The 23441-nt window shown below is 43.3% G+C and overlaps 1 pseudogene; it reads left to right on the forward strand.

Moving 5' to 3' along the window:
• Positions 1-23441, forward strand: part of LOC115476804 — a 324007-nt pseudogene that overhangs the window by 149177 nt on the left and 151389 nt on the right.

A 23441-nucleotide genomic window follows, 5' to 3' on the forward strand; every position in this document is an offset into this window, starting at 1 on the left:
ACACAATTTAACTCTTTATAGAACCATATTATTTAAAAGCGATTGTCATTCTCAGGACGTGGAAATATTCATCCGGAAACATTATAACATAAGTCATTACTGCAAGTGTTTAAAATAAGCCAGTGCAGGCTGTATGCACTCGGAGGACGAAAACCACAACGCAAACGAGGAAGTGCAGTATTTCCTGTAGATAACGTTATAATATAGTCAGGCTCACCGATGATTAAAAAGTATTAAAAAGCATCCTGAAAAAACTAACACGATAGTACGGTGCAGGGGCTGTAGCTTATATTTCTTTTAAACGAGTACGCCATTAAAACAGAGCACAAGAAACCAAAACTATATGAGTATCGGAGATCAAAGCATATGAGAATATTATCTAAAGGGTGTATAAGATCCCCTCATATCTAGGGCAGTATAATACAACAGATAGGAAATAAATGACAAACCTTAAGCATTATTAATTGAAAGTATAACATTGTCCCAAAACAAATTGTGAATTAAAAGGGTGTGATAACAGCTACTAGGACAAGTACAAATTTAAAATTACAACTGAAAAATAAAAAGGAATACATTTCACAGTAGCAACTATACAGAAGCAATTAACAAGGACAAGGCAATAGAATAGCGACTATGAAATAACATTAGTTATATTTTATTTGACACCCAGTGGATTAAACACGCAAAAGCAATAAAAAAGTGAGTAATGCAAACCGGAAGATGGCCGTATACTATGATAGCCAGCCATAAATTATAGTATAAAGTACTGACAGTACATGAAGGAGAAGAGCATGCTTCTGAAGTCCAGATAGCTTAGAAAAACAAGTCACAGAGACAGGGGACAGGAGAATGCTGTATAATGGACAAGAGACCTTTTGCAAGGAGAAAGTATAGGTGGAAGTGAGATAAGTTTAACAGTCTTACAGCCAAAGCCGTGACAGGAGTGAGGGGGTACAGAAAAAGTGACAAATTCACTCTGAGAAGCAGTAACAACGGCAGCTTACTGTCAGGATCGGTGCAGGACTTTTAGGACTTTTAGCAAAGACAAAATACAAAGGTAGAAGACTTAGAGCGTAGTAATAGTTACATATATAGTGAGTATGACAGAAAGGTGTCGAAAGTGGCAGAGACGGGATTAATGCAGAGAAAAGTAAACCCGGAAGTGTAGCTAAAAGTGGCTACGGGGAAACTATGCACTTATATTCAAAGTCAGATAAATTATCTGTGGTTTCCTGTAGTTTCCGGTAGCTATAGAATTATTTAGAGTCAGATCAAGACTAGCAATCATTTGGAAAAAGCACATAAGTTATTGTTCTGTCCGTTTCCAGCTGTACGGCCCTTGTACTGAAATGCTTTTACAGCTCTGAATATGGTTCCTTAATAAGGCTGTGTTATAAAAACAGTTTTAGTTACTAATAGAAACTTGCATGTTCCTGTTTGACAGAAAGGGTGTTGCAAAGCAGGTTAGAAAAGCAAATTAAAACGTGTCATTCTGTCATCATAAACTTCAAGTTTACAGTATATAACATATTGAATCAAGCAGTCCAAATACAATGCTTAATGATGACGAACAGAACAGGCTTAGCATTTGAGGGAAGGGGGGGTGAAAAGTTACCGTTCTATCCATAGGCAGAAAACACATATCTGTGAATAAGATTCCGTTTCAGCATGGCTAGGAAGTCAGCACAGTCTGAGGAAACATTGTGGTTAAGATATATACGGGTTTACAGAAAATTGTTAAAAGGATTTAATGTTGATGCAGATGTTAAAGGAAAAGGAAAATAAAAACCAGAAGGGAAGTGTGCTTCCTGTGCTTAATTTGAGTTTAGTGCTCACTGCAAGCATCGGACATTACGGCTACTGAAAATAGGACTAAACAGCACATAAAAACTTTATGCTGGTATAATTAATCAGGATAGGATTTTATCAAATCAAACATATAGAAGTTCTTAGAAACTATTATGTAAGGAAGCAGGGAGTTAATGTGTAAGGAAGTATGACTACGTTGCTATTTTACTTGCTCAGATAGACCGCCGTAATCATTCTGTGTTCATATAAAAGCTGTCAATTCTACACTTGATACGGCAACTCCTTCAAAGCAAAAAAATTTTTAATGTCTTCTACTGTGTCTTTAAAATAACGGCAATCTAAATTTCATTACTACCAGTATATCACTTGATTCTGTAAAGTAAGGGTTAATTTTTAGTTTCCGGACTAAGGCTTCCTAGACGATTACAACTGAATTTATGTGCTAAGAAGTATTTTGTTTTGGCATTCTCTTGAGCCTTCCTCTGTTATAGAAGCTGAACAATCAAACTTAGCACAATTGAAAACCCATTTTTAGAAGGAAAATGCATTAAAAGGGCAGACACTATAGCATTATATCCAAAGGGTTAGAAAGTAAAGGTCAAGGGATGAACGAAAACTGTGACATAATCATAAAGATATAAGCGAGGAAGTAGAGAGAAAGAAAGGCATTCGAGACAGCTTCATTTCTCTTAAGAGAGGTCTGGCGACCATCAAAATCTAAGAAGGAATTCATTACACGCATTTATAAATGGAGAAGCTAAGGATATAGAAAAATGTGACTCGGGCAGAAATAAATCCCAAAAGCAGTGAGAAAGCAGTGGCGTGAGACACTAGAGAGGAAATCCTGGGTCTTACTGAGTGCAAGATCTACAGACAGATAGACATGAAAGCAGAACAGGAAAAAAAAACAATGGACGGCCCTAAAACACAGGGACAGTTGCCTTGAGAGGAGGACAAAGAATAAGGAGAGATGGAGATAACACAGGGATGGCTAGGAAAGCAGGAATAAAAAAATGAGCAGCATAGCACATGCAGAAAACTATAGTAGGGAGAAAGGTTAGTGGGATATAGGTTAAACTGGCATAAGGTTAAAAACACCAGCTTCTTAACGGCAAAACAAATTTTGTGGTTTCATATGTAGCTTGCATCCGGAAATGCTACAAGTATAGGAAATATATGCATATTAATCATGTCACATAAAGACAATGGCAAAAACCAAATACCGGAGTGAAAACCACCCTCTTTTGACTGGACCATAACAGAACAAAAACCTAAGGGGGGGCCACGCATGCAAGTACGGATTATTAGGTAAATGTTCCCTTAATTAATCCTATAAGTAAAAGTAATTAGAAAAACCATTATACAGATGTAGTTTAACTGTAATGGCAGGAAACCAAATCATATTACAAAAGGATGTACCGCAATAGTAACAAAAGGGTTTCAGAGCAAAGCTGTAAAAAGACAGAATCTGAAATGTAAGGGTTTTTGTAACAGAGAGGAAATAGAGAGAGAAAGGAAGCTAAGCGAGCCATGTGTGGTCACACAGAAAAGTCAAGGTTAAAAACGCAGAACCACATTGTGGGTTACGATAAGATCTACCAGTCTGTGTTTTGCAGCATAAAAAAACTATAGAGGGAAAACGAAACCCGTAACTGGGGGAAGGGAAGAAGAAAAGATAATACAGCAGGCAAATGTGATGAGTCTTGTTTATTTCAGCGTAAAGGGACTTATATTGAGAAAAAATGAAATAGAGTAGTAAGTCAGAAAAGGACAACGCCCACAAGCAGAGCAGCTGAGAAATGGGGGGCAACGGCCTAATAGTATGGCGCAGGGAAAGAAAGAGTACTGCGCATTTGTAATTTTATAAGCCAGAGAAAATTCAGTAAAAAAAAAATCTGACAAGTTCTCGTTGAGAGGAAGCAGGTGTTTCCAAAATACAGAGATGAGAAATAGAGAAATAGTCTCTCTGAGGAACGGGCAGAATAAGGAGAATTAAATAAAAACATAAAACAAACGGAGTTAAGGAACACATAAGAAGGGGCAAGGGGAAGTGGACATGTCCGTGTTCTGCGAGGTGTCCGCAGAGCGGAACAGAAGTTGAAAAGGGGAAATAAAAATAACTACGCAGTTGTTAAAAGAACTAGGAAATGTGCATAACAGCTGACAAGATACTAAAGAATTCCAAGGTTTCATTCACAGAGACAGTGCGGGACAATTTCTTACAAGGTAGAAGCAGAATCGGAGGTTTAAGTGCAGCGCTGAGAAAAAGAGCGCAGGTCTTTTTAGAGGGAGATCACAGCAGTGTATAGGCAGGAAAAGGGGGCTGTCAGTAGTTAAGTGCAGAAAAGACACAGACCGGAATGATTTCAGAGAACTGCAGTGAGAAAGAACAGAGATCAGAGTAAGTACAAAGATAGCCAGAATAGGCAAGTGAGACGAAAAGGAGGAGGGCAATAAAAACAGGGCAATTGGGGAGGGCAAGCAGGACAGAGAGATATCCTAATTGAGAGCGCAGGACATACGGGAGGGCAGATGGAGTGTACTGTCCGAGAACTGCAATGAGCAGTGAATGAGGGCTCGGACAGAGGTAGGAAAGGGAGAAGGATGGAGAGGAGGGGAATAGGAATAGGAAGAAGCAGAAAAACGTCCAAAATCAAAGGATCATTAGGCAAGAAATGCCAGCATAAAGACTGATCCAAAGAATTGAGCGTGAAAAATACTCACAGCATAAACACGATCGCAGTCTCCTGGCCGCGTAATTATGCGCCAATCATACCCCAAACGTTCACCTGCACACACCTCACAAATCAAAAGGATGGACAGAAGAGAGGGGCAGAAAAGAACAGAGAAGAAAATGGAAAGACAGGAAATAAATTTTTGAACACATAGATTTATCCCCTCTGTGTGCAAAAATTAGCGTGTAAAAATACAGCGTTCGAGGGTCACCATATGTAAATAATTTAGGGGGGTCTAGAACCCCTCAAGAAGGCTAAAGTGACCTTAATCTGACTCCATCTCTAAATAGCACTAGTACTGGGGTAATCAGAGGGTTGTGAAGTTCTAAGAGAAATTGCCACTAAGAGAATTGTTAGGTGTAAGGAAAAAGATACCAGCCTTATGACAAACTGGATTTAGATTACAAGTTATACAATGCAGTGAAAGATAGCCTGAAGCAGCAAAAGCATTTGTACTTACAGCCTTTCATCATTAAGTTAAGCCCACAAATCATCATTTGGAATGAAGAGTTTATTTGCACATCAGACTTTAATCAGGTACATTCATCAGACAGATTCTGGGTTTAATTGGACAGAGCCCTGCCCTCCTTCAAATGCGTTGGGGATATGTTCCAACTCTCTGTCTAAATCTCACCCCTTTTATAGTAGTTTGTCTGAATAGGAGTCTATGGCAGGACACTTTTTGCTTAATATTGCACAACCTCTGTGGTGTCCATCTGTGCTTCCGTTTTTGTAAACAACTTGTTCCCTAATACTAAAATTATCTGTTCTAGCTCTTGCAAAATATTGTGCAACTTCCTCTTTTGTCAACATGTGGTTTTTTTTTTCTTCTGCCAGAACATCTTGTTTTTAGCATATCAGTTTCACTTCCTCTTTTTCTATCATCTTATGATATGTGTGCCATAATATGGAAAATAAGCCCCATTTTAAGAACAACATTTTATCCCTCTTACCCATTATTCGTTCATTATAGGTGCCATATTCAATTAGAAAGTTATACCTGGTTGTGTTAAGACTCATTGTTCAGACCTGCTTTTTGCAGATTCTTAACTTGCAGGAAAAGCAAGTCCTTGCTCAGCCAGTCATAGATTTTTAAACCTAGCTGGTATTTTTACAGCCTGAGTCCTAAATCTGGCCTTCCACCCTTCCGGTGGGCATCCAGTGAGGGCTTCTTGCTGTAGTATAATTATACACTTTGCATACTGGCTACATGCCCCATCAGATCAACTAGCCCCCTTGGGACCCTATGGACATATTTTGAACCCCCTGCGCAAAGCGTGGCAATGGTTAAGTAAAGCCTATAAATGGAATAAATCGGTGTCACCCTTGCTGCCAATGTGGGGTAACCTGGCATTTCCAGAGGGGGGGGGGGGTCATCTCTCTTATTAAGAAGATGGACAACCCGGGGGATTCACTTCCTGTTTCAAGTGGTAACAGAGCAAGGGACTATTAAACCATTTTAGGCCCTGTGTGAAGAATTTGGTTTAGAGCGGGGTGATATATTTGCTTATTTACAAGTGAAACATTGCATCAAATCACTACCTACTAACTCCCTGACTCGGGGAGTTTGGGAGCTCCAGGACGAGTTACTGGGCTTGGAGGCACAACAGAGAATCCCACTGAAATACTTCCATGGCTGCCTACGAGACTCTGTAGAGCAACTTGACACTACCCTCATATGCACACTGTGGAGTCAGGAGCTGAAATGGCGATTGGATCCGCAACAGGTAGCGACTTGCCTGAAATCTTCACACAAAGTGACGGAGAATGCAGCTTGGTGGGAGTTGAACTATAAGTTTATTTTAAGATTACATATTTCACCTCATAGAGTCTACAGAGCATCATTGAGAGAGACAGATGATTGTCCCAAGTGCGCTAGAGAGGGGTCACATGTTCTGGTCCTGCCCAGCAGTGTCGGCATTTTGGTCAGCCATGAGCAGACAGGTGTCTGGTATATGGAAGGTGCGGTGGATGCCCACACCTGGACAGTTGTTTGATGTCTTTTCAATGTGGGGACACATGCCGGAGGGCCTGAGAGGCTTTCTAAAGAGATCCGTGTTGATGGGGAAAAGAACCATCCTACAGTTGTGGCTCAACCGGGAGGCCCCTTGCACGTCACATTGGCGTTGGGCCATGATGCAATGCTGCTCACTGGAAAAGCAGGGGGTCAGAGACCTGGCTTCCAAAAGGGGAGACCAGTTCTGTAAGATTTGGTCACCATTCTGGGACTCACTCACTCCTACTGCGAAAAGTAGAATACTGAACTGTTGAGGGGGGGAAGAGAGGGGATGGGATTAGAGGGGGGGCGTCAGGGGGTGGGCTCGCAGGGGGGGGGGGAAGTAAAACAAGTAAACCTGGCACCCTTTTGTGTAGTGGTAATGTTACTGTCATTGTTTTGTGGTGAGTTGCATTGGTATCGGTACCTTTTCATATACAATATTATGCCAATAAAATAGATTTATATAAAAAAAAGTATTAATAAAAATATATGTTTTCTGTTTTACCTTTGTTGAATGGGTACTTTTCTAACTGAGTTAGTCCCAGTCTGTTTGTGTCAGTCTTTTTTTCAGATTTGCCTTTCCATTTCTTCTCTACATCCATCTGGCACTGATCTTTCTTTCTTTTTATGTTCATTTTTCTCTTTTCTGCTTCTATATCCACCCATATTTGATTTTTAGCCCTCATTCTCCCTTTCTTTCACGTTCTACATAAGTACATAAGCATCACCATGATGGGGCAGACCCAAGGGTCCATCGAACCCAGCACCCTGTCACTGACAGCGGCCAAAAGAACAAGCAATTTGTCCCACCCATCCTAGAAATACTGTATTATTCCCTCATCCATTCATTTTATTTTTATTACATTTGTACCCCCACGCTTTCCCACTCATAGCAGGCTCAATGAGGCTTACATATTATACAGGTACTTATTTGTACCTGGGGCAATGGAGGGTTAAGTGACTTGCCCAGAGTCACAAGGAGCTGCCTGTGCCTGCAGTGGGAATCGAACCCAGTTCCCCAGGACCAGAGTCCACCACTCTAACCACTAGGCCACTCCGCCACATTCTATGGCTTTTTCCTCCAGGAAGCTGTCCAACCCTTTTTTTGAAGTCCGCTAAGTTAACCGCCTTAACCACCTTTTCCGGCAGTGAATTCCAGAGTTTAACTACGCGTTGAGTGAAGAAAGATTTCCTCCAATTTGTTTTAAATTTACCACACTGCAGCTTCATTGCATGCCCTCTTGTCCTAGTATTTTTGGAAAGCGTAAACAGACGCTCCAACATCGACCCGTTCCATTCCACTCATTATCTTATAGACCTCTATCATATCTCCCCTCAGCCGCCTTTTCTCCAAGCTGAAGAGCCCCAGCTTCTTCAGCCTATCCTGATAGGGAAATCGTCCCATCCCCTGAATCAGCTTTGTTGCCCTTCTCTGCACCTTTTCAAATTCCACTATGTCTTTTTTGAGGTGCGGCACCAGAATTGAACAAAATACTCGAGGTGCGGTCGCACCATGGAGCAATACAACAGCAGAATAATATCCTTATTTTTGTTTTCAATCCCTTTCCTAATGATACCCAACATTCTATTTGCTTTCCTAGCCGCAGCAGCACATTGAGCAGAAGTTTTCAACGTATCATCAACGATGACACCTAGATCCCTTTCTCGGTCCATGACTCCCAACGCTGAACCTTGCATGACGTAGTTATAGTTTGGGTTCCTCTTTCCCACATGCATCACTTTGCACTTGTTCACATTAAACGTCATCTGCCATTTCGATGCCCAGTCTCCCAGTCTCGTAAGGTCCTCTTGTAGTTTTTCACAATCTTCCCGTGATTTGACTACTTTGAATAACTTTGTGTCATCGGCAGATTTGATTACCTCACTAGTTACCCCCCATCTCTAGGTCATTTATGAATATGTTAAAAAGCAGAGGTCCCAGCACCGATCCCTGAGGGACCCCGCTAACTACCCTTCTCCATTGTAAATATTGACCTTTTAATCCTACTCTCTGTTTCCTATCTTTCAACCAGTTTTTAATCCGTAGTAAGACACTACCTCTGATCCCATGTCCCTCTAATTTCCTCTGTAGTCTTTCATGAGGGACCTTATCAAACGCCTTCTGAAAATCTTGATACACAATATCAACCGGCTCACCTTTGTCCACATGTTTGTTTACCCCTTCAAAGAAATGCAGCAGATTGGTGAGGCAAGACTTCCCTTCACTAAATCCATGTTGACTTTGTCCCATTAGTCCATGCTTTTGAATGTGCTCTGTAATTTTGTTCTTGATTATAGTCTCTACCATTTTGCCCGGCACCGACATGAGACTCACCAGTCTATAATTTCCTGGATCTCCTCTGGAACCTTTTTTGAATATCGGCATCACATTGGCCACCCTTCAATCTTCTGGTACCACGCTCGATTTTAAGGATAAATTACAAAACAATAACAGTAGCTCCGCCAGCTCATTTTTTTAGTTCTGTCAGTACCCTAGGGTGAATACCATCCGGTCCAGGAGATTTGTTACTCTTCAGTTTGCAGAACTGCTCCATTACATCTTCCAGATTTAGAGATATTTCAATAAGTTTTCCGACGCTTCAGCTTCGAATACCCTGTCCGGCACCGGTATCCCAACCAAATCTTCCTCGGTGAAGACTGAAGCAAAGAACTCATTAAAGTTTTTCTGCTATTTCTTTGTCTTGATTGATCGCCCCTTTTACACCCCGGTCATCCAGCGGGCCAACTGATTCTTTTGCCGGTTTCCTGCTTTTAATGTATCTAAAAATATTTTTACTATCAGTTTTCGCCTCTATCGCTATCTTTCTTTTTAGCTGCAATAGCCTCCTTTACCTCACTTTTTAACCATGCTGGCTGTCATTTGGTTTTCCGTCCTCCATTTCTGATACGTGGAATATGTTTGGCCTGGGCCTCCAAGACAGTGTTTTTGAACAGCATCCACGCCTGTTGTAGGTTTCTTACCCTCTCAGTCGCTCCTCTTAAGTTTTATTTTTTTAACGTTCATCTCATTTTATCATAGCTTCCTTTTTTAAAGTTAAACGCTAACATATTTGACTTCCTATGTTTACCTTTTTGAAAGCAAATTTCAAAGGCGATCATGTTATGATCACTGTTGTCAAGCGGCCCCCGGACCGCTACCTCCCGTACCAGATCATTCGCTCCACAAATGACTAAGTCTAGAATTATTCCTTCCCTTGTCGGCTCCTGTACCAGCTGCTCCATAAAGCTGTCCTTTATTTCATCGAGGAAGTTTACCTCCCTAGCGTGCCCTAATGTTACATTAACCCAGTCTATATGGGGGTAATTAAAATCACTACAACTTCAAGAATTCTACACTACAACAGTGTTCAAGGGTGAATAGAGACTTCCAAAAATGAAAGTTGGTGGAGAAAAAAGACCTCAGTGAAACCGGACATTCTTCTTGTTTAAAGGACACGCCTTTTAGATAGAGAGGGGAATTGGGAATTGATGTGAGTGTGGGAACGGACTTAATGAGATACTGCACCAACATGAAGAAAACTACTTCACCATCCAAGCTAAGTGACGGCTTTTGGCCACATTATATTGTCTTCATAGATGGGTGTTTGAAAGGGTGTTATGGTACACACAGCATGAAAGAAGTTTATGTGGAGTTGTTTTGAGACTGATGATTAAGGAGGTCCCCTCTCTATCTAAAAGGCGTGTCCTTTAAACAAGAGGAGTGTCCGGTTTCACTGAGGTCTTTTTTCTCCACCAACTTTCATTTTGGAAGTCTATATTCACCCTTGAACACTGTTGTAGTGTAGAATTCTTGAAGTTGTAGTGATTATATTCTACAAATTCCATATATTGCAGGGGTAATTAAAATCACCCATTATTATTGCGTTGCCTAAGTTATTTGCCTCACTAATTTCCCTTAACATGACTGCGTCCGTCTGCTCATCCTGGTCGGGCGGACGGTAGTACACCCCTATCACTGTCCTTTTCCCCTTTACACATGGAATTTCGATCCACAATGATTCCAAGATGTCTTTTGTTTCCTGCAGAATTGTCAGTGTATTTGATTCAAGCCTCTCGTTAACGAACAATGCTGCTCCTCCCACAATCTGGTCCACCCTATCACTACGATATAATTTGTACTCCAGTATGACAGTGTCCCACTGGTTATCCTTCCATCAGGTCTCAGATACCTATTATGTTTATTTCTTCATTCATTGCAATATATTCCAATTCTCCCATCTTATGTCTTAGGCTCCTAGCATTTGCATATAGACACTTCAAGCTGGACTTGTTATTCCTTATCACATCATATTGATTACTTGACAGTACTATTTTACTATCCTTTGTCTGGTTTTTATTATTTTTCTTTAAGGACATTGAATCTACTACAGTATCTTTTGCAACCTTACTATCAAGAAACCCTCTTCCCTGTTTGGTGATATCTTTGCAAGATACCTTATTCCGAACATATGCTTTTGTTTGACTGTTGGCCTTTCCCCCCGTTCCTAGTTTATGTTTCAATCTTTTTTATTGTACCAACCACAGAAATATAATAAACAGTGACTGTCCAACAGTTGAAACATGTACAGATACGTTCAACTACGAAGTTATGCATTTTATCGAGTTATCTCTTATCTGGTTACAGCATTTATTTATTCCCCCCCCCCCAACTTATCAATCTTAATCCTTCCCTCCCCTATCTCTCTAATTTAGGCATAAGAATCTAAGCATCATTTCTCTCACTTCAATACAGTCAAGGTAGTCTCTAGAGATTTAACAGATGACTCCGGGCAGCCGGTGTAGAGTCTGCCACAAGGGTGCCCAGCACCGTTGAAATTTCTTCCCCGCTATCGAGTCTAAGTGAAATATTCTTGATGCTCCAGGCGCATTAAATACAACATTCTGAACTCTCCATGGACTGCTGGGTAGGGGCGGCTTCCTTTTATCCACTCTGCCAAAATCACTTGCTTGGGCAGAGATGGTTGCTTTTATCACAAATTCCATGTATCCTTTGGGCCTAGGCATGCCCAGTTTAGGGTGTCCGAACAGCAGGGCAGCGTCATATGTCCACTTTGAGGCCCCATATCTGCGATACATAGGTTAGTACATCTCTCCAAAATTTCCTCTACCACCTTGCATCTCCAGAACATTGTGCTCTAGTGTTGCCCCCTCTCTTCCACACTTGGGGCACGAGCCCCAGGGGGACACTCCCAAATGGAAAGCTCTACGGGTGGGGCAACATACAGTCGCATCACAAATTTGTATGGCACTTCCCACTGACTCGCTGCTTTGGTTAAGCGTCTGATGGATAAAATATGTGCCTTCACCTGTATATCCGTGATGTCAATCGATAAGTCCTCTTTCCACTGTTCTGCCAGTCCGCAAAATAATCCCTTCGGCCGCTGTGTCTCGAATTTGTCTATGTGGTAGGTTAAAGCACTTCTTGCTGCGCCCCCAGTGAAAATGCGTCTTTAGCTCTTCTTTGCACATCTTCTGCCAGCCATTCCCATGTCAGTGTTCCTATATAGTGTTTGAGTTGTAGTAGGAAATCTGTCTCGCTCCTCCAGCCCATATTCCCTCTGTAGATCTGGGAACGGCTTTATCTTGCCCTCTAAGGTGAGTACTTGTAGCAAGTATCCACCCCCTTTTGTCTCCACCTGTGGAATACTGCGTACAGGTTTCCAGGTGCAAAGTTCTCTGTTTCCACAGATGGCCCGGAACAGAGTCACTCTTGCTGAAAATTTGTGTAGCCGGCAATCCAGGCCCACATCGCTTTAGCCGATGTCATTATCCCTGAGTACTTTAGCACCTCTGGGATGGGGCCTCCTCCCACGTGCAAGTAGTTAGAGAAGTGTGTTCGGGGTACTAATTGTGTCTCCAGTATGGTATTAAAAACTCCTCTGTCCCCTGGTACCAGTCATTTATATGTCGCATCCCACATGCCACTGTTAGATGTCTCACACTTAGTAGTCCAAGACCCCCATATTCCACTGGGATTGTTGAGGCGGACAATGGAAGGCGCGCTCTCTTCCCCTGCCAGAGAAATCTTTGCGTAATGTTAGTCAATTTCCTCTCGTCTTTCTTTTTCAGGTATAGCGGTACAGTCTGAAATACGTACAACCACTTGGGGATTATGCACATATTGTAGAGGGCAACTCTTCCCATAAGCGTAATGGGCAGTGATCTCCACATGCTCAACTTCTCCTCTGTCTCCATCAATAATCTCCTAACATTCTCTTTATATAAAGCTTCCAAGTTTGCAGGTAGCTGTATACCTAGATATGTGATTAGGTTCTGGGTCCATTGCAAAGATCTGGGGCCACTCCATCTGCCCACCTCCTCAGCATTTACTGGTAGTATAAATGATTTACTGTAATTCAATCTAAACCCAGAGCAGGTACCATATCTTTCAATCTCTCTCAGTACTATTGCTAAGGAGTTATTAGGGTCTGTCAGTGTCAGTAGCAGATCGTCCACATATGCGAGTACTTTCAGTGGCCGGCCCTGCATCTCAACTCCTTTTATTTCCTCGTTATGGAGCAGGTGTTTTAATAATGGTTCTAATGCCAATATGAACAACAGTGGCGAAAGCGGACAACCCTGCCTGGTTCCTCTACAGATGGGAAACTCTCTCTCCCTCCTGCCATTGACTATCACACTAGCCATGGGTTTTGTATAGAGGCCCTGGACCGCTCTCGCAAACCAGCCCGTAATGCCTATAGTTGCCAAGACCTGAAATAGGAACTCCCAACTCACTTGGTCAAAAGCCTTTTCAGCATCCAGGCTAACCACCCAAGCTGGCACTCCTCTCTCTTTACATATTGCCATCGCCAGCAGTAATTTCCGTACATTGTGGACTGCTCTTCGCTTTTTATAAATCCCACCTGCTCGGGTCCAATAATGTTAGGCAAACACAGTGCTAGGCAATCTGCCAAGATTTTTGCTAGTAATTTTACTTCTACGTTTAGTGATGATATGGGCCTATAAGACCCTGGCTGTTCTGTCGGCTTCCCCACTTTGGGAATTAGCGACACTAAGCTGTGTTAGCAAAGGCTGGGAAACAGCCGTCATTAAGCACTTCGTCATAGTAACTTAAGAGGTGTAGTATTGCTTTGGGAGGGAGCAGTTTGTAGTACTCTCCGGAAAGTCCATCTGGACCTGGGGCTGATCGGAGTTTCAGCGCCTTTACTGCCTTCTGTAACTCCTTTATTGTCAGCGGGGCATTTAAAGTTTCTAATTGATGGTCTGTCAGTCTTGGAAGCTGAGCCTCATCTAGATATTTTGCCAATTCTGCCCCTTGGGGTGTCTGTTGTTTCTTATATAGTATGGTAAAATACTCTGTGAATAGGCGGCCAATTTCCTCATGATCTCGTATTAAGTTCCCTGCTGTGTCCTGTAAAGTGGTCACTGCCCTGGAGCCTCCCTGCGACCGTAATACTCTAGCTAGTAGCCTTCCTGTTTTATTCCCAAATTTATGTAATCTATACTTATATACAGCGATGATCTGCCTTCCTTCTCGTGCAACAGGGAATTTAGTGTAATTTGTATGGATTTGAGGGCGTCTAATGTGGCGGGTGACGGCCGTTGTGCATGTGTTCTCTGGGCTCTCTTAAGTCTTTTCTCTAATAATAAAATGCCTGCGACCCTGTTTTTTTACGTTTACTACAGTAGCGATTATGTCACCTCTCAGGACTGCTTTAGAAGCTGTCCAGAACAAGGCAGGCTGAGTATGCACATGTTCCGCATTATTTTTTGCATAGTCCTCCCACTTGGCCGCTAGGTATTTTGCAAATTTGGGGTCTGCATACAAATAAGCTGGGAATCTCCAACCCCTGTGTCCTTCTCGATCTATTTGCGTTTCTAGGTCTACCCACACAAAGGCACGGTCCGAGATTTTCTCAGGGCCTATGTCCGCTGTCACCACATGTATGAACATTGTCCGCTCCACCATATATATCTAGCCGGGATTGCGTGCCATGCGCTCTAGACCGATGTGTGTATTCCGCTCTGTAGGATGGGGGGCTCTCCAAATGTCTATTAGTTCAAGGTCTCTAATTAAAGATGTCATGGCCTTTGCTCTTTGTCCAGTGCAATGCGGGAGGTGCTATTTGAGCAATCTATTTGAGGGTCCACCACTAAATTGAAGTCTCCCACTACTACCCAATTTTCTCTCGCCCTTTGGTAACATATTTGCCTCTCAAATTTCGAAGAAAGGTTGGGTCATAGTTATTTGGTCCGTAGAGGACCACTAGCCTATCTCCAACCCTGGCATCCATACCTTAATGATAATATATCTCCCGTCCTTCCCAGTAGCTACCTGTGTCGCTCTGTATATTAACCCCTTGCGGAACAGTATGGCTTACACCTCCTTTCTTCCCTTGCGCTGGTGCCGAGAAGACCTCCCCCACCCACATACTTTGCAATTTACTGTGCTCTAGATCATTTAAATGTGTTTCCTGGTAAGCAGCAATGTCTGTTTTTATGCCTCCGAAGAGCTGTTAGGATTTTTGCCCCTTAATTGGGGAGCTTATTCCCCCTATATTCCATGTTACATTCTAATTGTCATGTGAGAATCTATAATAGCTTGTATCAAGCGCGTGATGCCGTTCCACTTCTTCCTTCCAATCTCTTATGCCAAGGTGTATAATAACCTAATCGTGCCCCCCCCACTAACCCTTTCCCCCAACTATCCCTTTCCCATAACCATAAACACCCAATTTCCATCTTCTAAACCTCGAAGATGGATGTGAGTCCATGCCCTTCCGCTTACCCAACATTAGTGCTTTTCACTGCTTCCCTGGGGTTAAGGATCGGCTTTTCAGGTACCTTCCATCAAACCGGCCTCCTGTATTGCCGCTGTAGCTGTAGGTACTGTTTGGAATAATTTCCATTGGTCTTTGATTAAAATTCTCGGGACTGCTGGAAACTTTAGAGAGAATTTTATGTTTTTTCTGTACTAGGGCAGAGCATATCGGATGGAATTTACGTCTTTGCTGTTGTACCTCTGCTGAAAAGTCTTGAAATATTAGGATTTGTTTCCATCGTGCATCAAAGATCCTCTGCGCAATCGGAAGCCTTGTAAGATTTCATTTTTTATGGCGGAAGTTAAAGATTCTTGCCATTACTATTCTTGGTCGAGTCTGTGCTTCTGTCTTGCGGCCAACTCTATGGGCCCACTCTATTACGAGGGGGCCTATGGTGTCTGAGAGTGCGAGCTCCTTTGTAAGCCAATTCTCGAGCCAGCAGGTCAGATTACGCTCTGGGATAGTCTCTGGTAAACCTACTATTCGGATATTGTTCCTGCGAGAGCGACTTTCTAGTTCCTCCAACTTCTCATGGCTTTCTTTTAATTGTTTTGTAAGGGTCGCGATATCTGGGCCGTACCCGCGGCCATCGTCTTCTAGGGCCGCCACACGCGTTTCAAGATCTCCCACGCGCGTTCCTACTCCATCCAACCGCGTGGTTAGGATCCCTAGTTTCTGCTCCATTGCTGCACACTTCGGGTTCCAAGCTTTTGCCACGGCTGTAGTGATTTGTGCAAGCTGCACCTCGGAAATCCTCCTGGTTGCAACGCATCATCCTCCGCCATATTGTTTTGACCGGGGCTGTTTGTTTTGCCTTTTCTGTCTTTTCTTTCTTGGCAGATCGCTGTGCCATTCGCCCCTTCCGTCTCCTCAACAAATTGTTGTCCATACAACAAATCGATTCGCCAGGCAGAGCAAAGTCCAGGGAAGCGCTATTTATTCAATTATCGGGCATGGATCTCGGAGCCCCAGCACGTGCTGCCGTTCAGCTCATGTCCCCACGTGCTCCCCCCGTTCCTAGTTTAAAAGCTGCTCTATCCCTTTTTTAAATGATGATGCCAGCAGCCCGGTCCCATCCCGGTTCAGGTGGAGCCCATCCTTTCGGAATAGGTTCCTCCTTCCCCCACAATGTTGCCCAGTTCCTGACAAACTAAAACCCTCCCCCTTGCTCCATTGTCTCTTCCACGCATTAAGACTCCGGAGCTCTGCCTGTCTCTTGGGCCCTGCACGTGGAATGGGTAGTATTTCAGAAAAACGCCACCCTAGAGGATATCGGATTTGAGCTTTATTCCTAAGAGCCTAAATTGGCTTCCAGAACGTCTCTCCCACATTTTCCTATGTCATTGGTACCCACATGTACCAAGACAGCCATCTCCTCCCCAGCACTATCTAAAATCTAGTACTTAGTTGTCTTCTATTCACCTCTTTCTCCTTCTCACCCTCTTTCCAGCAATTCCATTGCCCCTCTGTCTTTCTACCCCCCCCCCGTCTTTCATCCACTCTCTAGTCCCCCATTTCTATCCTCTGTACTCACCCTCTGAGCCCTCATCTACTTTCCTCTGCTTTTCATCCCCTCATCAGCTCCAGCTCCATCCCTGTCTCTCCATCCTTCACTTGTCTCCAGGCCATTCTCTCTCATACCTTCTACCCCATCTACTGTTCCTCTCTTTGACAACATTTACTCTGTTTCTACCCTCACTGAACCCCTTGGGATCTCCTTCCTCACTCATACTCTTCCACAGCACCCCATCCTGGTCTCAGAACACAGAGAGCCCCTGTTCAAATACAGGATAAGCAACCACAAACTAACCCCCTTCCCCCTATTTACTAAGCTGTGCGGCTTAGTAAACAGGGGGGTAAAAGTACTAATGTAGGCAAAAATTAAACTGAAAGTCAAGATGCCAGATTTTGCATGCAGTGCAAAACCAAATAGAAAGAAATGCATGTCCTCCTGTACAGTGCAAAATAAAGCTGGCAGAAGTAAAGTCTCAAAACTGACATAATTCTATCACTATCTGAAAATAAAATCATTTTCCCTATCTTTGTAAACTGGCAATTGCATTTTTCTAGTCATCTTGTTTCCACCTCTGTGCGCTTAACTGTTTCCAGGACCTCCTGTTTATGTGCTATTTCTTTTCTCACGTCCTTTATTTTTCATTTCCGGCCCCTACATCCATCTTTAGCACTGATCTTTTAGCTTTCTTCCATTTTCTGCTTCCTTCCAAATCTTACCTTCTCTTCAGTCCATGTGCAGCATTTCCCTCCGCTCCCTTCTTTTCCATTCCATCTATGTGCAGCATGTCCCCCTTTCCTCTCCGTTTCCTTTTATCCATGTGTAGCATGTTCCCCTTCCCCTGCATCCATGTGCAGCATGTCTCCTGTCCATATGGCAGCATGTCCCCCTCTTCTTTCCCTTCCCTTCCTTTCCATCCGTGTGCAGCTTCTCCCCTCTCCATTCCATCTATGGGCACCATGTCCCCCTCTCCCTTCCCTTTCCCTCCTTTCTATCCATGGGCAGCTTCAAAATGGAGGAGTAGCCTAGTAGTTACTGCAGTGCCTGAGAATCTGAGGAACTGAATTCAATCCCCACTACAGCTACTTGTAACCCTTGGCATGTCACTTAACCCCCACTGCCCCAGGTACAGCATAAGTATCTGAATATAATATGTAAACATCTTTGTAACCCACAGAAAAGTGGTATCTCAAGTGCCATCCCCTTTCCCTATCCTCTCCTTCCATATATGCAATTGTAGCTTCTCCCCTCCCTCTGTGAGTCTGGCATCATCTTACTTCCCTGTCTGTCCTTCCTTCCCACAGGCCCTACAAAATTACAGAGTTTGCTGGCATTATTGGCAGTGATTCCAACAGACTCCTTCCAGTGGCTCCAAGGCTTTCCCTCTGCCGCATCCTTCCCATGTGGCTGTTGCAACAGAGGAAAGGACCCTGGGGCTGGCTGGAGAGAGTCTTTTGTAATTGCTGCTGGGCCAGCAGTGCTGGCAAACTCTGTAAGTTTGGAGGGACTGCGGGGAGGGAGGTAAGGAGATGTGCAGCTTTGGCACTAGTTTTCACTATGGTTGCAAGGGGGAGGGGCATTTCCACCCCCATAGTGACACCTATGCCACTGACCCACAGTAGAGATCCTGAAAATGGAAGAGGTTCCTTTCAGTGACCAAGAGTGGTGAGCAAGGAATTGCTATGTGCTGTGGAGTATTTCTAAATTTTCACATTGAGTTTTTGGTTAGTGAATATAATCAGAGTGAAGGGAATCACTGTAGAGACTGCAGGGGAGGATGAAATGTCCAGAACCAACAGATGAGATCAGGATGGTCTGTTTATGTCTCTTCATGTGCCATTGCTCACCTACACCTGTCTACCAGCAAGTGACTTTAAATACTTATGATAGGATATTTGCCTATATATGTCTTACTAGATAGGTGTATAATTTATGTACATACTTTCATTTTATCCAGCAGATGATAATTTGGGAATAAGAGAATGAAAGGGTGCGATGGAGAACAGAAGGAGGAATGTAAAGAAAAAGTCCCCTCCAGAGATAGCCCTGATCCTTCAGCTGATAGTGTGGGAGTATTAGTAGTGTAAGCTTGCAAGAAATACCCCAAAAGGAGAGAGCTTGAATATATTTATTGAAGAAGAGAAAATTCCACCAACTGGCCAAATCTCAGACAAAGTCAAAGAATCAGCAACGAAAGTAACCTCAGAATTCATGAACGAATCCACACTGGAGAAAAACTGTATAAATGTTCTGAATGTGGTAAAAGCTTCAGATACAAATTTTATGTGAACATTCATGAAAGAATCCACACTGGTGAAAAACCATTTAAATGTTCTGAATGTGGTAAAAGATTCAATCAAAAAAATCAACTCAGAATTCACGAACGAATCCACACTGGAGAAAAACTAAACAAATGTTCTGAATGTGGTAAAAGCTTCAATCTAAAGAATAACCTCAGAGTTCATGAAAGAATCCACACTGGTGGAAAACCGTATAAATGTTCTGAATGTGGTAAAAGCTTCAATGGAAAAGTGAACTCAGAATTCATGAAAGAATCCACACTGGAGAAAAAACCATTTAGATGTTCTGAATGTGGTAAAAGCTTCAACGCAAAAAGTAAACTCACAAGTCATGAAGAAACCACACTGTTGAAAAACCGTATAAATGTTCTGAATGTGGTAAAAGCTTCAACGCAAAAAGTAAACTCACAAGTCATGAAAGAAACCACACTGTTGAAAAACCGTATAATGTTCTGAATGTGGTAAAAGCTTCAACGCAAAAAGTAAACTCCAACCATCATGGAAGAATCCACAATGGAGGAAAAACCATTTAATGTTCTGAATGTGGTAAAAGCCTTCAGCACAAAAAGTAACTCACAAATCATGGAAGACATCCACACTGGAGAAAAACCATTTAAATGTTCTGAATATGGTAAAAGATTCAACCAAGAAAGTCAACTCACAATTCATGAAAGAATCCCACACTGGAGAAAAATATGGACAAATGTGCTAAGGTGGTTTCTTTAGGTGAAAGTTGAGCAAAACTGAAAATATCTCTGACTGAACACTGTGAGATAAAAGAACTTGAACAGGAAGGTGCATATAAATATCTAAGCATGGTGGAAGGAACAACTAAAAGAAGCAAAGAACACAAGGGTGGAAGAAAACTAAGTCCAAAGACCAGTACTGAAACCATGGTGGTAAGAGCACCAAAATCACAGCTTATTGGGACCCTACACGGTCCGTGTTTTGCTACAAAACCTTCCTCAGGGGTCAACAAATTGACATGTATAGATTAAGCATCTGAACCTCCCAAAATGAGGAGCAATAAGCTACACGGTGCAGTCCACAATCCACGATGAGAAAGTGCTTTGAGCATTAGGAAGTAAAGGGGGAGGTCACGTGATGCCACGCTGAATAGCAGATGTGGAAGAGAGGAGCTCCCGACCCCCCGACCGAAAAGAACGGCCAATTGCAGCCTAAATACTTTATAAAAAGTTGAATCGCTATACTGGCTGTCAGATAAAGCAGATTCGCTGCAGGGTATCGGGTCGTGAGAGCAAATGGCCTCTAAACAGCAACGGAAACAAACTGAAAAACTGAAAGCGGCTGAGGTACACAAAATGGCTGCTGTAGAAGAAGAAGGCCCGAGCTCCATATGCTCCGCTTGGGTGTCAGAAATTAGCACGGAAGTCACTCAGGCACTAAATCAAACATTAGACCAGGAATTCCAGAAGATCACGGATAAATTGGAACTGATGGATAACAAAATGGAAGCGCTGAAAGGAGAATTTGCCACCTCATGTCAAAGGATCTCAGACCTGGAAGACCGAGTAGAAAAAATTGATGCCGATAAAGATGCGCTGCAAGTACGGATGAAAGACTTGGAGAACAAACTAGACGATTTGGAAAATCGTTCCCGACGAGCAAATCTCTGGTTAGTGGGCATACCCGAAACGATCGCAGAAGCGGAGCTTCGCCCATTTCTCGAGGACTGGCTCCAGAACATGCTTCAGTTACACTCCAAAGCAGGGCCATTCAGAATAGAGCGAGCCCATATGCTGGGCCCGAAGAGAAATGGGAATGCGAGGCCCAGAGTGGTCATACTTAAACTTTTGAACTATGTACATAAAATGGAGATTTTGTGAGAGATCAGGGCGAAAGATCCCCTGAAATATGAAAATCAGTCTGTTTCCAAGATTTCTCCACAAAAGTATCACAGCTGCAAAAAGCGTACTCACCGATCTGCTCGGTTTTGCATCAGAGGCAAGTTCAATTCGCGCTACTGTATCCAGCTCGACTGAAGGTTTTCTCAGAGGGGAAAGCGACCTTTTTGGAAACTCCAGAGGCACCGCGGGAATTCCTGTGCCAACATCCATCGACGCAGCAGGGAGCAGATGAGTGATTGGAGAGGTCGGAGATCAAGAGCAGAGTAATAAGGAGAAGATGTGTAGGAAGGAAGTATTCGAAATGTAAAAGCTTAAAGCGGACAAGATCTAATGAAATTCCAATGGGACTTGTATTTGTTACCATAACGTGTCTATACGTATTCAAGCGGAGACCGCATGGACTTGCAAGAGTGAACCGGGAGGCCCACCTGGACCGCCTGTGTCGAGAAGGAAGCGCAGCAGACAAACTGGCGGTCTGGGTGGTCTAAAATAAAAGTTGCTGTAACTGGAGGTACTGAATAAAAGGACGCGATGGAGGTACTTCAGGTCTGCTTGAGACACGCTTCAATACTTAGAACTTAAGACACTGCATGCTCAAGAGAATAGATAGAAAATTGACTTAATTGCAAATACCATGCGACCCCTCACTGCACCTGGGGCCATTTTAGCCAGCAGATGCGCTGAAGGGAAATGTGAATGAGTCTGGGGATATGCAGACCCTAAAGGTACAAATAACTGCGAGGGGGATTTGATGTTTAAAGATATAAGTTGAAATGGTTGGGAGGTTTAAAACACATTGGGCTATTCTTGTTTGTTTCTGTTTGTGTGATTGTTGACTGGGAAGCGAATACATATAAAGGCCTGGAATGTTCTGAGGCACGGGCAGTTGGTACATGAAACATATAGGAAGGGCTGCACTTACACCTGTACAATTAGATAACACCACAGGATTAAATATGACCACATGGGCTGTCCTGGAGGGAAAGGGGGGTGATGTACCTCTCAAGGTGACCTGATAGGAGATGCCTGGCACAGGAAGGCTGTGGATAGGCAAGCCTCAGAGAGGCTGTTTAGGGGGCTACAGGATGAAGGGGAGGTACTGGGAGAAGGGGAGGGGTCAGCTAAGTGTTCTCTGAGGGGAAAAGCAAGAAGGGGGGCTCTGATTCGGGAGGGAGAATTAAATAGGACTGAGGAGGGGGAGCTGGAGGTTGGGTCAGCTCTCCTGGGACTTGGCAAAGCAAAACATGAGATTAAGTGGAATCAGAAGGGGGAAGGATGACTGCGTTGAAATTTATATCTTGGAATGTGGGAGGAGTAACATCACCGATTAAAAGGCAAAAAATTTTACAACTCTTGAATAGACAGAGAGCGGATGTAGTCTTCTTGCAGGAGACCCACCTGACTTCTCTGGAACACGCGAAATTTAAGAGATGGTGGGTGGGATCCTTAGTAGAGGCACCAGCTCAAAACTGTAAAGCAGGGGTAATGATCTTGATTCAGAAAACACTGGATCTTCAAATTGCACAGTGTTGGCGGGCGAAAGATGGCAGATACATTATAGTCAAGGCTTTAATTAATCAACAAACATTTTTGCTAGCTAATATTATGTGCCAAATACATACAGCCATATATTTTTTAGGTCGCTGGTCCAGGCACTTGCTCAGCATGAGGGGGCCCTGTTGATTATGGGGGGAAATTTGAACATGGTCCACGATCCTACTATAGACTCTTCAAAAGGCCAGAGGGCAGATGGGGGGACGTTTGAGAAAGGAATTCCAATGTTGTTTGAGGCTCTAGATTTAGGGGATGTGTGGCGTCTGCTTCACCCGTGTGAACGGGATTATACCCACATCTCTAGAGCTCACTCTTCACAAGCTCGCATTGACTACTGGCTTCTTTCTAGAGCGCTATTTGCTAGAGTCCAAGATGCGGGGATAGGGCCCTATGGGGTCTCGGACCACGCCTATGTTTGGTGGTCTTTGCGGGGGCAATCAGGACAAGGGCAGCAATATCATTGGCAATTTCTAACATACTTAATGCAGGATAAGGAGATTGGGGAAAACCTTGGGAGTCACTGGAAGGACTATCAAATTCATAACGCAGGACATCGAGAAGACCCCATACTCTTTTGGGACACCGCTAAAGTGGCGGTGCTCAGGGGGGTTATAATTGCATACACAAGCTATAAAAAAAAAGATGAGGGATAAAGCTATTCTTCGTTTAAGTGCACAAGTAGGGGAGGCTAGGAGAAAGTGGGCCTCCAGGCCCACATCCCAAAACAAGGTGGACTTGCTGGCTATCCAGACGACCTTGAATACCCTGTTGCATGCTAGAGCAGTAAAATCGATGCAATACTATAAGTATCAGCTATACCTCCATGGTAACAAGCAAGGGAGAATGTTGGCTGGCCTGG

The sequence above is a fragment of the Microcaecilia unicolor genome, chromosome 1 (genome assembly GCF_901765095.1).
Source record: "Microcaecilia unicolor chromosome 1, aMicUni1.1, whole genome shotgun sequence".
Classification (NCBI taxonomy): Eukaryota; Metazoa; Chordata; class Amphibia; order Gymnophiona; family Siphonopidae; genus Microcaecilia; species Microcaecilia unicolor.